The sequence below is a fragment of the Aedes aegypti genome, chromosome 3 (genome assembly GCF_002204515.2).
Source record: "Aedes aegypti strain LVP_AGWG chromosome 3, AaegL5.0 Primary Assembly, whole genome shotgun sequence".
Classification (NCBI taxonomy): Eukaryota; Metazoa; Arthropoda; class Insecta; order Diptera; family Culicidae; genus Aedes; species Aedes aegypti.
Window position 1 is genome coordinate 114,970,186 of NC_035109.1, and position 14,279 is coordinate 114,984,464.

General features: G+C 39.0%; 1 protein-coding gene across 2 annotated transcripts in view; it reads left to right on the plus strand.

Annotated features, from left to right (window-relative positions):
* The first annotated feature begins 9,597 nt into the window (after positions 1–9,597).
* The window catches only part of LOC5566925 (ejaculatory bulb-specific protein 3), a 62,147-nt gene continuing 57,465 nt past the window's right edge, over positions 9,598–14,279 (plus strand). The window contains exon 1 of one of the 2 annotated variants that reach the window (XM_021854942.1): positions 9,598–10,511. The gene's annotated coding sequence lies outside the window, so the exon portion shown is untranslated. The remainder of the gene's footprint in view (positions 10,512–14,279) is intronic. The other variant, XM_001651289.2, reaches the window with a different exon arrangement.

Genomic DNA, 14,279 nt, shown 5'->3' on the forward strand with positions numbered 1-14,279 from the left:
CACCATCTAGAAAGCTGAAAATTTCACAAAACACTATTTTTATGGTAGAGTAAGGTGGGGCAAAAGTTCGACCATAGTGGTATAATCAAAGTTTCCAGGAAAACAATAGCAATTGAAACAAAACAAATACCATACAGTGAACCTTTACCATATTGGCTATAATTTTGCTGAACAAACTTGTGTCAAAATATTTACCCATTTTTAGTTATAACAGTTTCAAAATTGATTGTCTTATTCGAACTTTTGCCCCACCGGTGGGGCAAGAGTTTAGATTCGAACTCTGTGTGTGGGGCAAAAGTTCGCTGGCGAAAACACAAAATATCGATCTTTTTATGACAGACATACTTTACACCAGCCGTAAACTTAAGTTTGACGAAAAATACACACTAAATTTTCATCAAAAAAATGCCCAAAATCGGGTTAATTGTAATATACTCAAAAATAACAGTTTTTCGCAAAACAAAGTGGAAATGTAAAATTTTGGTAGCAGTTTTCACACGATCACACAAATTTAACTGAATTTGAAGATAATATGTGGATTTTAGGCAATTTGCAAATTTTTCCGTGATTTTATACATGGGTCGAACTTTTGTCCCGCTGATTCGAACTTTTGCCCCACTATGGGCCAAAAATTGTTTTCAAGCATTTATGCAAAAACAAACACACATCAAAGCAACCTTATGATAGGCCTTGAAACGCCCTTACATAAAATATTGAAAAAGATTTTATCTTAAATTGGTTTCATGCAACGAAAGTTTGATAAAAAATTACAATATTCACGTCGAAAAACTACAAATAGCCATAATTTTTCCAAATCTCAATCGATTTTTATGATATTTGGATTGAAAGTCTCTTACTTGAAAAGCATTCGAACCACCATGACATTTATAAGATTTGTTTTGAATTTAGCTAGAAATCTTAAAAAGAAACTCTTACCCCACTCGAACTTTTGCCCCACTTTACTCTAAGGATTGTAAGGAACATATGGGAGATTGGATTCTCATACATTTTTAAATTTTGAACCGCCCTAAGGTGGCACACTTGCCCCAATAAGTATACATTTCAACCAAACTGGATTTGGTATGTAAAACTAAATACTTTCTTCGTTCAAATGCCTTGATAACTTGCACATTTGAATAGTTTGACAATGTACAGTACGTAAGAAAAATCTGTTAATAATTTTCCTTTCACCATGCTATTTAGAAACAACGAAATCTTATAAACATCCCCTTAAATTTGGTTATCTTTGCACAAGTCGATGTAAATACGAGAAAAAAAGAGCAATTTTCATCATATTTTTATCATTGTATTGTGAACTATAAGGGAACATATTGTTAAGCTCAAAGAGAAAATGTATGTTGTAGTTTTTATAAAAAGCAGGGGTGGCACACTTGCCCCTATGGCACACTTGCCCCAAAGTCCACTAGGTACATTATGAGACCTCTTTTAGTGCGCCCAGTGAATCAAATTGTCGTCAAAGGAGACGAAAAACAAACAACAAAGCAAGTCGCTCACAACCCGTTTATCCATACTTTTGCGGATTGGGATACAAAATTGGATTGGGAAGCAAAATTGTCATGACAATCACAGGGCAGAACATTGTTGCAACCTTTTCAACTCACGATTAATCAGTTATTTCAAACACAAAACCAAATTTGTTTTATGCATGCTGTTCGATAGTGTGCCAATGATTACCAACACAGCGAAAGTTCTCGAAAATTGCAATGCAAAGCCCAGAAAATCGTTGCGCACGTGGTGATCGATCTTTATCATATTCTGTTCAAGTGGTGATAAACTGATGTTGCGGAATAAAATTGTTGCAACAAGAATAGGAGATGACAATGTCTTATTTGCTGGGTGTTGGGTGACAATGTATTTACTGGGTGCGCCTCATTTTTCTAGAGATGTGTCTCACTTCGGTCTCTCGATGGCAAGCCGTAGCGCCGAGCACCGCATGAGATGAGTCTCCCCGGGAGCACATCACCTAGCGCACGCTTTCAGAATTTCCGTGAGCCTCCGGCTAGCGCAGCACATTAGGATTCCGAGGAGCTTAGAGACGGTTTGGTTGGAGGCTCCCCAGTAAACACACCATCGTATATGATGGTATATAAGAGTACAAAGGTGGAGGCGATATACGTACAACTTGAATGCAGCCTTATGGCGCATGTACGTATATCGCCTCCACTTTTGTACTCTTATGCACTATCATATACGAGTTTGTGTTCACTGGGTCGTCAGTACATTTATGTGCTTCTGAGAAATATGTAACTCTAGTCGTAAGTGACTATCTCGGGGGTGGGATTCGATCCCAGATGTTGATAAATTTATAGCTAGTATCGTCTTATTATCATCGCAGGCAGTTCTTTGAAGCTTTTCTGTGTTATTATTGTTCTACTTGCAACGGCTACTGATTTCATCAGGAATTTGCCCTTCTTTTTTTAGAAGGCTGTTCTTCATAGATACATATATCAATAAAAATTGACAGAGCTACTGAAACTTTAATCAGATTTTTTGTTGCTGGTAATAAAATGATATTGCTTCAAACAAATGCTTCTAATATTCTAATATTTTGATCCAAAATTTTCAATGCCTTCAATCAGATCCATTCAGATTTTTTAAAAAGGCAATTTTTTCTATTTGATTTGTAATTATTAGCATTTTTAGTATTCACTGAATTTGACGTTTTCGGCTTGATGACCTATATAGGAATGTTTCTGAAAAAATACGCTCGGCTTCTATCCAAGACATAAAAAGATTTTAATGAGGTTTTTATCTGAAAAACTGATATTGAATGTATCAATAAAGAAACAAGTTGTCTTTTAAAAATATCTAGAAGAAAGATTTAAGGTTTGATTATGTAGTGCAAGCTATAATAGATTCTACGGATCAATGGACTCACTGTAGCTACTGTAAATAAGTATAATGAAATTACGTATAACCTAGTGGACATATGGCATGAAACGATTGGCCAAATAAGGCATCTTTGCGTAGTGATGCGAATCAATGTGAAAGAATAGCCTTTTATTAAAAGAAGGGAATATTCACATTGAAACATTATCAGCTAAATGCCACTAAATATTGGAACAGTATAAATATATAGAACAGCCTATTATTCTATAAAGGCAAAATTATGCCGAATGTTCATTTGGCCAAATGTCCATACTCCAAAGATACCGCTTCCAATGAAACTATCTATCATGTACTCGCGTTTTTCATCAGGTTATCACAAAAAAAAATCTTAGTTGTGTTGAGTCAAATGCACGAGGCACATTATTTTGAACATCTGTTACTTTAAACACATGGATTTTATTACAAATTGATTAATTTTCATCTAGTCTTACATCAGCGAGCATGTTAAATACTTTTTGGCAGCAGGATCATGAAAAGCTTTCAGTATATCAATTACATTACGATTTTTTTTCGGGGAAATGGTACATTCGGGAAAATAATTTTCTGGGAAATAGTTCATTCGGGAAAACTTCATTCGAGGAAATTACATTCGGGGAAATGGTTTTCGGAGAGATGTCGGACAATCATAGAGAACAAATTTTGAACATAAAATATTTTTTTTTAGTGGTAGCATATTTAATTATCATCCTGCTTTTTCTTGGTAATGGCTCATTTAGAATTTCAATCATTCATGATGGCAAAGTTTGATATGAGGTTGATATGATGTTTTTAAATGCTTTATTTTCGTAAGTTATGGATATCAAAAATTAACATATTTTTGTAAAATTTGTTATTCTGATGGTAATTTATATTATTCAGTTTGTTTTGCTCAAATTACAAATATGACAACATGACAGTATATTTTGCTATTGATTATTTATTTGACAATTTTAAAGAATAACATACCGAGAACAAATTATGCTATGATTGCATGTTTTGTTATTGACGTAATATCGGATCTCATATATTAATTATTATATATTTGTTCTTATTTTTATTGACCTCTATCCTAGAAGGGATTTAATAGAAGAAAAGAGGTCACAGGTTGAGGAACGTCATAAAAGATAAATAGATAATATATAAAGGATTTTGGGGCCCAGATAGCCGTAGCGGTAAACGCTCAGCTTTTCAGCAAGACCAAGCTGAGGGTCGTGGGTTCGAATCCCACCGGTCGAGGATCTTTTCGGGTTGGAAATTTTCTCGACTTCCTTGGGCATAGAGTATCTTCGTACCTGCCACACGATATACACATGCAAAAATGGTCAATCGGCAAAGAAAGCTCTCAGTTCATAACTGTGGAAGTGCTCATAAGAACACTAAGCTGAGAAGCAGGCTGTGTCCCAGTGGGGACGTAACGCCAGAAAGAAGAACAAGAAGAAGATATAAAGGATGTTAATAGATACATTAATGTTAGGGGGATTCTCCAATAATGGACACCTACGCTGTGTAATCAGAGATTCCAACATTATGAGTTTTATATGGTCTTGTTACCCGCTTATGACAAATACAATCGTAACACGGCATAATAAAAACTACATTTTTGCGTGTCTCAAGAATCAAATTATGTTTCTCCAGCAGGATTGAGGTCGTTGAATCTGATGCCATTCTCAGAAATGTTCCAGCACGTCATAATTTTTAGCTACTGGTCGCCAAAGTTGTATAAAACACTGGTGTTATTGATACCATGCATGCAAAATAGGACTTTCATCTTCTTTTCAGGTATAATTTGATTGAAATTTCACGATAAAGTTTAGAATAAAAAGATCGTTTTTTGACATGCTTGCAGGCTCCATACAGTATTTTTCGTTTCTCTTATATGGTAAAATACAAAATATCAAAGAATCACAAAGTATCAATATGAACATTGGTGTTGAATTTTGACGATGTATGTAAGTGCTAAATTCACCAATCTCATAAAGTGGCCTGCAATACCAGCTATAATCTTGAAGTAAATTGATGTTTGAACTTCAGGAGTGTGTAAGGTTACAGCCAGTTTGAAGCATACTCGACATGGAAATTATGTGCTAAAATAATTTGGTTGATGTCTGAAAACAAAAAGAAACAAAAATCACTTATAACGACTTTGTTCGCATTGGCGTAGCAAGGATTTGTTTATGGTGGGAGCCAAGGGAGGGCGGGGTGGTAGAGGTGCCAGTATATTCTGGTTTTGCGGAGAAATATCCGTCGCAATAACCATAGTTTACATTAATATTGTAGTTTTCGTTAATTTTTGGTCATTCTACATTATCATGAACTCCTCGCATTATATGTTGTTATATGAAATAAATTAAACGCTAATCAGTTAAATTTTCTCGGATTCTTAAAAAACTTTTCTTGTAGCTCATCCTGAAATTCCTTTCGTTAAGGAATTGTTTTATGTATTTCTGGTATTCTTCTAACAATTCCTTATAGAAATTTTCAAAAATAATATCTTAAGTTTTTCAAAATTGTTTACAAGTTTTTTTTTCTCACGCAAAGTTCTCCAAAAATGTACAGGCTACACGATCTCCCCAGAACCATATCCTAGAAATTCATCTTAGAATTAATTCAGGACTTACTTAATTGATCACTACTGGTAGTTCCTTAAGAGTTTTCTTTCGATAAGTTCGCAAAAACATATTTTGAAAATATTCCAATGGATTTCTCTGATTTATTTTGTCTGAAACTTTTTCAGATGTTTCTACAAATTCTACAAGAAAGTTTGTTTCCTATTATTTCGTAATGTCCCTTTTTCATTCCTATATTAGTGTCATTTCAAACATGTCATTTGTATCTGCTATCACGATTTTATAAGTTTGGCAACACTATCATCTTCAATCGGTAAACTTAATTAAGCTATCATTAACATTTTATTAACAAAATATTGCATTTCGCTTGCCGTAGCAGTTCAGAATATATACAGGTAAAATGAATTCACTTGCTTTCGACCCATACGATTCTATCCACTTCAAGATCGATTCCAGATATATCGTATATCAAAGGAAGCGTATATACTAAAATGGCTATATTGAGACATTCCTATAGAATTTGCTTAGAAATTTGATAACTGAAACGAGGTTAATTTACTTTATATATTGATTTCATTATAAAAAATGCATAAACCGAAAAAAGTGTTAAATTATGGATCATTAAAGCAAGATAGTGCTGTATAGATATATTTGAGAATTTTTAACATAACTTTATAATGTACAAAGCTTATTTTGAATTCTGTGTTTGATATAAATTAAATAAAACTACCAAATTCTGTAATAATTTTCTGTTGAAATGGAATGGCAAAAAATATAGTTCTTGGAATGATATAAAGTTATCAATGTGTTTTGCATCAGGTTAGTATTTGAAATGTCACAAGTTGCATTAGGGTGAAGATGAATCGAAGCCAACATTCGATTAGGTTTGCAGCTCAAACGGGTGTTTGGTTCTCCAGATTTGTACTCTTAAAGTTTGAAGTTTGGCTTCGACTTATCTTTACCTTAAGATGTTAAATGGGTCATTTTACTTCGATAATCCATTTTGAGCCACTTTGCCCTACTCCTTCGAGTATGACGCCTCCAAGCTATCCTCCCTCAGAACTGTGATGACTTCCACCATCGTAGCTCACAGTGCATAAAGTTATCTGCCACAGGATGTAAACACGACTTTTCCGAGCTGAGCAGACGAAACAGACGAAAACCGAAGCGTGGGAGGATAAACATTTGATCATTTTTCACAATCAGAAGGTGAAAAGTGCTCGGCAAACGTTTTTATCTTCATTTATCAACTAGCGAAACCCACTCCTTTGCCGTCCCTCTCTCTATCCCTATCACCGTTAAGTTTGCTCATCGACATGAGTAAATTATTTTCGCGGTGCTCTTAATGAGAGGTGTGCGAGGCGATGTTTATTTCGGGTGCTTGATTAATTTAGCGCGAGGCAAACAATTCACTGACTTTTGAGGTTGGATGCTGCAAGACACATGTGTACTTTGTGTGGCTGGAGTACCGATATAGGCGGAAGCAAGATTTTCCTTGTTTGCCTAGAGTAAGCAGAAGAGCGCACTAGCTGGTGGTGGTGAATGCTTAATTGGGGGCAAAGATCAGGTTCAGGTGATTACTGAGATTGTGGTTTACCGATGGCTTTGGTGCCTGTGACTGGATGTTGGTTTGATATAATTAATCCGTTGCGGAAGTATGTCAAAGAAAATCAATAAATTAACCCAATAAATTTGCTATTTCTTATCTGTTAGGTACTTGCAAAATCTCGATCATGGGCATCGGGATTTGAAACCACGACCCTCAGCATGGTCTTACTGAATAGTAACTATCATTGTGCAAATATTTACAAACTGAAATTGTCGAACGACCCTGTAAATGTTAAATCAGCTCCTCATCTATTGCTTATCCTTCGGGAATTTTCAAACACGAATCAAGGCGTCCCATCGTTTTCATGGCGCTTTTATAATTCCCATTAAATCTTTTCCTCAAGAGATTAATACCAGCTACGTGCTTTTAATTCCGAAAAGCGAGACAATTTATTATCCAACATCAGCTGCGATTACCACTAGTTGCAATCTTTTACAGCAGGCAAAGGCAGGTCCGAGTCATTAATTTAAAATATGAAAGATGGAAGTAGCGCGAGAGAAAAAAAAACAGTCGCACAATGCACAATCTCTAACCAGAACAAACTGCTCGTAGTAAACCGACCAAACGGCGGAGGAGGACACCTAAGAAGACCATGATCCAAGATTATACTGGTTCATTTTACTCGACAAAGAAACCTCAAACGCTGTGCGTATGTTAAATTGCCGTTGTTGGTGACTGCAAGAACTAGTTCTCAACTAGATCATCATCTGGGTCTGTGTGTATTTTTCATCATGATTTGAGGTTCTTTGTCTCCGAGAAAAAAAAAATGCGAAGTGTAACATGATCCATTCCGTCAATTTCCTTATAACTCTTGATTGCTGGTAACACACTACCTGCTTTGAGAAGTGATTGGCATTTACTGTGATTAATAACGTATGAAAACGATAATTGATATATATTGGTTCAGTTCGAGATCGAGATTGTGTATAAGGGTGTGCCAGAGAAAAGTAATTTTCAAAAAAATCATGGCAATAGAAGATTGCAACACTTTTTGTCTGAAATTATTCATAATTTTATTCGATATTTGTTTCAGTGTTTCAACATTGGACATTCTTTGTAACTACTAAGTGCTATTCCAAGGAGGGAGCGTTAGGATCATTTTCAAAATTTTATTTTGCGTCCTCTGCAGAGCTTTCTTCCTGGCTTTACAACAGCTAGTCCATATTGGTACAGCATACAACATGGCTGGCCTGATAATTTGTTTGAATATCAAAAGCTTGTTCTTAAGACAAAGTTTTGATTTTCTATTAATAAGAGACATTTTACAAGACAATTCAATGTTAGTAAACAAATAATCGTTCGATGGGTATGATCGCTAACTGAAAAATAAACATTGTTGTAGAAATTTTGGCAACGAAAAAGTTGCCGTTCATCTGCCTGGCACGAGCCTCAACGATTCATTTGCAAGAAGGACAATCCCAAAAGTTAGACTTATAATTGCCCCCACAACTTGCGCATACAAACTTTTTAGTATTTTCCTTCACAGGATAGACATCCTTAGAGCGAGAAGAACCTCCACAAATCATGCATTTAGCATCTATGCGGCAATGTGTTGTTCCATGACCCTTTTGGCATGGACGGACATCGAACATAAGTCTTGCTTTTTCTGAAGCTTCAATATTATTTGGATCTTTTTTGTTAAAGTTTATTTAGTCCATAATACTCTTGAGAAAGCCCTTTCCAAAGAATGATAGTTTGGGTTCTCTTTTTCATAATGATTACTTAGACTGAGGAAAATCCAAGTAAATCGTTTATTTTATTTTTGTGTACGCTAGAGTTGAGCACTTTGACTTTCCGAATATTGTTTTTTTTTTTCTGGGGCATCCTATTGTACATTTAGGTTTCGGGTTTTTCAATTAACTGCAAATTGTGAACAATCTGTAAAACCTGATAGGCTGTCAAGATTGAAGAAAAGTCTGATTCATCTCATTTACTGATTCCATTCTATGATTGTGTTATGAAAAGTTCATTATCCACACACCTCTTCACTCACGTTATCGGATCGCGCTGCGTATTGCATTGCATTGGTGGAAACACCGAGATAGAACAAGACTCGTTTTGTGCACTCACCATACCAAGAGCACTCTCCAAAGGTGCGAGTCCGGTTTAACGACGGCGGCGGTTGCCAGCGCGGTGACTTCAGCAATGTCCAAGTAAGTGTGTGCGCGTAGATTCCACGTTCAAGGTCGACCACCACTTTAATGCTAATTTTCTGCTTCATAGCTAGCTACCACTTTTTTTTCTCTCCACTTGACCAATAACCGCAACGGTGGATGCAGTTTTGATCTTCGTCGCCGCCGACTGGTTCGGCAAGAAGGCACGGCTACTGGAACGTGCCTTTGGAGGAGGCAAGGCTGAACGAGTCGCCAGCAGACTGGACATTTTTCGCATGTCGATTCCAACGGGTTGAATTAATGATGATCACGATCATGGAGCAAGGGTGCATTGGACGCAGAAAAAAATCTTTTATGTAATAACTAAGGACAATGAAAATTTGCAATTTCGCGGAAGCCGCCAAAACTGCGAAGTTTGGACATCGACGCAGATTTGAGGAAATTCCGCGAAACATCGTATATTATTTGGGAGAATTTATATAGCAATCGCAGTGAACTCATATTTGCTGGCATTTTTATTTGGGATGGGGTGTTGCAAATTTTTCCGACGATTGTTTTGCGCACTATAAAATAGAGAGATTCACATTTCCTTGAACCTCAATTGCTAGTCCCTTTTGGTGGGATGACGCTCATGTGAGCCACAGTATCTATGGCGGAAGACAGTCAGTTTAAAAAAAAAGTTCTTCCGGTCCCATCGCTCACTCCCGCAGAAGCAATCGACACAATTGATGGACCAAACACTACTCGTTAAAAAATGTATAGAAGATAGCAGAACGTAAATTAGGATTGATATTGATCCCATGGATCTAATAGTCCATAAATCTGTGTATACTTGAATTGAATGCTTTTTATGTTCAGTTAAAATAGGCGTGAACCGGCATGGTTCTTATTCATTCCAGATAACATTTCTAGCTACTTGTCTACCTTGAGCAGATCAAATTATGGTGGATCATCAAATTGCGATGTATATTGAATCGATTCAGTTCATATCTACTTGCCCTGATGAGGGTGGCGGTCGAGGCATCTCAACAGCTCTTTGTCTGTCATATGGCAATATCCACTTTATGGCCTTGAAGCTGAGATGCGGCTAACACCGTTTACGTAACACACTCCGTATAAGTTTGTAGCTTGTTGATATGCGATGAAACCTGCTGAATCTCGATCGCTACTTGTCTATGGCATAATAGAAAACCCCCCTCAGCTGAGTCTTAGAGTCGGTGGGTGTGAACATCTTCAGTCTAGTTGTGACTGATGATCCGTGAACTGGTGTTCTCAAGATAGTTGCTCGGAATAAGTCCCAAAGAGAAAGGTTTTGTACTGTAGCCGGTACTTGTAAGTACGATTTGTGTATCAATCTATTATTAACAGAAGTTTCATGTACTCAATAATTTTTCAACTAATTGGATTCATAGATCCTTGGTTTCATTCCATTTTTACCTTAATTCAATCATTCCACTAATTGACTTCCAATATCACTCAATGTATCACTTCCACACTGACAATTAGTCAGTCAACCAGAATGGTGTGTAAGGTTAACCTCCTACTGCGGTTCCATTTCCACATATTAATTTCCGCAAATCAATTCGATATCATTATTCAGGAACCACACCTCTCGAGTGTAACCAACCACCTGGTTGGCATTTTGATTCCATTCGCAAAAACGTGCACGGTGGCTTTTTTAGTCAACTTTACAACAATAAAACATAAACAAGTCTTAAATTCAGCTAGGGGAACTTACGTTTTCTCGGCAGTCTAAGCCGATGCCGCGCTTCTTTTGGGATTTTCTCGAACATCTGCATACAACTTTCGTGTTTGTCTGTTCACATATATGCGCTGCTTAATCCTCTTTCGATTCACATCCACAGACTTGTCTTAATGTTTTTGGAAACGATTTAACAACGCTGTGAACCATTCACCATTTACAATTACCGCGAATTCCAATATAATCCGTTCGAGGAAATAGCATTCGAGGTAATGGAATTCAGGGTAATGGGGTAGAATCGCGACGAACATCTCTTGTCATTGTGACTATTGTTAGGCAGCTCCAATGCTTGACGTCAAAAATAAATAAATAAATAAATAAATAAAATCAGTCACATTTTGAGGCATGTTCATTTGGATCGATGAAATCTCTGGCGATATTGTTTGTTCAGTCTTGGAAATCTCGTCAGTGGGAATCGGACAGAACATAGAATCATCTGAATGTTTTCATTGATGTGTTTTGATAGAAAAATACTGTGTATCTCGCCAGGGCTTTGGACAGCTTTTTGTGCGACGACACATACTTCCCATGGGCTGGCCTCGCGTCAGAGCCCTGTTGAACTTCTACTGGACTTCGTTGCTCTACGACTCATTTTCCGCTGCTGCTGTTCGAGCTTTCCTGGTTGGCCAGTTGGATGCCGAGGTCTGTCCAGCGATTCCGGTTGGAGGATGACTTCCAGGTTCACTGGCGCCCCGACGACTCAAAACTGGTTTGTGACTGCTACTCGGCCTAGACGGTGGAGCTAGCCTACTCCGGCTACGCGCTTCTTCATGCTTCGATACTGTCCGGTGGAGCGCCGAAGTCGTTCCAGCGTTTCCGGTTGAAGGATGGCTTCCGGTTCACTGACGTTCCGACGACTCAAGCCGATGATACGCTACGTACTACTCAGAGTAGTGCCCGGCGGTGGATCTATCCTACTCCGGCGAAGATTTCCCCGGCTTCCGGCTCACAGGAGCCCCGACGATCATTTGCCGGTGCTGTTTCGCGAATTGCTCAGCTAGACCTTGGCGGTGGCCAAGTGCCAGGGTCGGTTCTGCAATTCCGGTTTAAGGATGACTTACGGTTTGCAGGCGCTCCGACGACTTATTACCGATTACTTATACCGATACTACGCTCGCTCTACTCGTTCTAGTCCGACGTAGGATCTAGTCTACTCTGATCGCTACCCGGAACTCTCTGGTCTTCCCGCCATATAATTTGCAGCAACGATATAATCTGCGTTATCCCCCTGTTCTGCACGATGCTATCCGGATTTAGGACGCTTACGGTATCTGACCTAATCTCGCTTCGTATATCCTTGAATTGAGGGCCGTCGAATTTAACATGCTTCGGGTCTCCTCGATATTTGGACAGGCTGGACAATGTAGAGACTCGGCATGTCCGAATCTGTGCAGATATTTTCGGAAGCATCCATGGGCTGACAAAAACTTTGTCAGGAAGAAGTTAGCTACTCCGTGTTTTCTGATCATCCACACCGATACTCAGGAATCAGCCTGTGAGTCCACCTTCCTTTCTTAGAGTTATTCCACTCCTGCTGCCACCTCGCTATTTTACCCATTCTGATGGCATTCCTCACATTCATTGTGTCCCTTTACTAGTAGCATGCGATGTCCTCAGCCAGAGTGATGCAGATGGGGATCATTCCGGCGATAACGTACACTGCCTCCGACGATATAGTGCGGTAGGCACTCGCCACCCGTATAGCCATGAGTCGGAACGTACCTGCCAGCTTCTCTCGGATACGTTTGATTCCCAACGCTGCAGCCCATGCTCCGAACCTCAGTATGGACGATGATACGGTTGCCCGAATACGCCTCGTGCTGCTTCTTGGTCTTTCTATGTTGAGCATAATCCTAGCTTCAGTGTTAGCTGCTTTCGATGAGATTGCGTGTCCTTCGACGTTGATCTCGAGCTGCTGAACTGGCCAGCATCACCTCCGTTATGTGATGAGCCAACTGCAGCTTGAATCCAGTCATCCACGATTCAATGGTGTCTAGCGATTCCACCGTCAGCATCTCCACCTCCTACGCAGTCTCGCCAGTTATCGCAAGAGCGGCGTCATCTGCGAACCCGACGATCTCGACTCAATTTGGAAGTGTTAAGGTTAGCACTCCGTCATACATCATATTCCACAGTGTTGGACCAAGTATGGATCCCTGTGGAATTCCCGTCGTTACTGCAATTGAAATCCGTCCTTGTGTCGTAAACCAGTGGGGTTTTGTTCTACTTCGTCGTAAGCACTACTATTCGTCGTATCAAACTTTAAATGTTCCACTACGGCGGATATTAAAACTAATCTGCAACATAGATTCATTATCCAAGTGTAATTTTGTGAAAGCTGTTATGGTTTGTACATTTGTACACCAAAAATGCAATAAAACTACTGTATTTCGGTAAATAACTTCAAGATTTATCAAAATGTTATTGTACAATGCTAAAGCCGATTTGAGAAAGAATTGTTTGGCATCGGTTTGTATCAGCATTATTCACTGAAATACTGGGAAAATTGTAGTTCTCACTGATCAATGCATAATACGATGGATACTAGCACATCACCCTACCCGGTTCTAAAAGTAACTTTGCAGAACTGTGCACAAATGTTCAGGAACTCGCATTCTGTGTAGGGCTGCGGTGATAGCCTCCCAACTGGCACTGTTGAACGCGTTCTTGACGTAAATGATTACAACTGCGCAGTATCGATTGCCTCTCCTCTTCTGCTTGGACGCTTTCTCCGCACACGCGATGACTGCCCGAGTAGCATCCACCGTCGAACTCTTTTTACGGAATCCGAACTGCCTTTTTGACAATCCGTTCTCGCCTTTCATGTAGATCGTCATCCTGCCGTGAATGACCTTCTCCAGAAGTATGCCAGAGTAGTTTTCTGGCTCTTAAGCAGGCTGTACGGAGGGTGCTGAGTCTGTCGTTCCACCAGTATGCAGGACGCTGCTGATAGTTGCGTCACACGCTTTCGCCAACGCTTCTGTCAGCTCTTATGCATCCTTATTTGGAGCGTCGCTTACTGCTCGAAGTGCTTCGAAGAAAAGATCCTTGTCGAAATGCTTCGTCTTCCACCTACATTCTCCATTCCTCCTCTGCCATAGTGCACAACTTCTCTGGCCAACGCAGTAGTAGATCGCTTGATGGTCACTGTGTGTGTATTCTTCGCTAACTCTCCAGTTCATATTGGTGATCAGCGACGGGATTCAAAAGGCCACGTCGATGATTGGTGCCCTACCGTCTGCTACCCCACACCAAGGCCCAAGCATTGAAGTCTCCTCCGATGATTATCGGCGTTCGACCGATCAGCTTGTCGATTAGCACATCCAACATTTGGGTGT